At 31.0% G+C, this 1234-nt stretch overlaps 1 protein-coding gene across 1 annotated transcript in view; it reads left to right on the top strand.

Annotated features, from left to right (window-relative positions):
- The window catches only part of MUSK (muscle associated receptor tyrosine kinase), a 111475-nt gene that overhangs the window by 102873 nt on the left and 7368 nt on the right, over positions 1-1234 (top strand). The gene's annotated exons all lie outside the window — the stretch shown is intronic.

Below are 1234 nucleotides of genomic sequence, written 5' to 3' on the forward strand. Positions count from 1 at the left end.
CCTGCAGGGGCACTTCACTCCTGTAACTTCCAGGTGCCTGCTGAGTCACAGTGTGACCAAGCTTGTTCTCCACATGCCTCAGAGTCACTTGCTCAACCACTGGTGCTCCAGGCATCATAATCACTGTGTCCATCTCTAAACTAAGAAGTCATACAAGAGCACCCCTTATAAGCTCCAATTCTACAAATGTCCTATACTAAATGGTTTTAGGCATCTCCTGCAATAAAGGTTTTCTTTTGACTTTGTAATATGTTATATTACTATATTCACTTATATGCAATCTTTATTCTCTGAGTGTATTGCAGTCCATTGCTAGTGTTTCTTTTAGAGTCTTCTGAATCTATGCTATATAATCTTTGCCTGCACTTTTCTTTTGTGCTGGTATTCGCAGAGTGTGATATTTGTATCTATCTCCCTGAAAGAATTTGAAAGGTTTTTACAACTCCTGGAAAGAATTTGAAAGATTGTTCTCCTATTGGAACATCTTATAAAATAAAGGCATTTTTTTTTATCTTTTCTAAGACTGAAAAATGTATTAGTAATTTAACAATGACTTTTAAAACTAATCTCCTGCTTATGTCTATATTTTTATTTCCTAATTCTTCAAATTTTGTGATTAATATGTATCTATGATTTTTCTTAAGGTTTAAAAATGTAATTGCAAAGATTGTAAAGTTATATATTATTTTACTTTTATTGACCTTTGAATCCATTGTAATAGCTCCTTTATCATTCTTAATTTCCTATGTTTATACCTTTCCCATCTTTAGACGCCTTCATAAATATTTATAAAACCAACTATTGACCTGTTTTGTAATGCTGTTATTTGTGCTACATGTATTCTAACTTACTGATTTCTGTTTGTATCTGGCTCATATTTTATTACCTACTTTCTTTTGTTTTCTGTTGTTTCTTGTCCAAAGTCTTAAATTAAATGTTCCATTCATTCATTTTCATTCTTTTCATCTAATGGAAGGAGATAACACTGTGAGTTTATTATTGAGCAAAACTCACTATCAGTTACTAATGGCTACACTTCAATTTTTGATCAAAAAATCATTGATTTTTTTAAAATGTCCTATTGTATTTTACTTAATCTACTATTAATAACATTTTGGTCAATGAGTAGGTCTGCATCATTTCTGCTTTTGAAATTTATTAAGATTTATCTTCGTGGCTTGACATAAAATCATACCTATTAGTAGTCCACAAATATTAAAAGAGTAGGCTGATT

The sequence above is a fragment of the Otolemur garnettii genome, unplaced genomic scaffold (assembly GCF_000181295.1).
Source record: "Otolemur garnettii isolate 467f Iridium unplaced genomic scaffold, OtoGar3 scaffold00014, whole genome shotgun sequence".
NCBI classification, from domain to species: domain Eukaryota; kingdom Metazoa; phylum Chordata; class Mammalia; order Primates; family Galagidae; genus Otolemur; species Otolemur garnettii.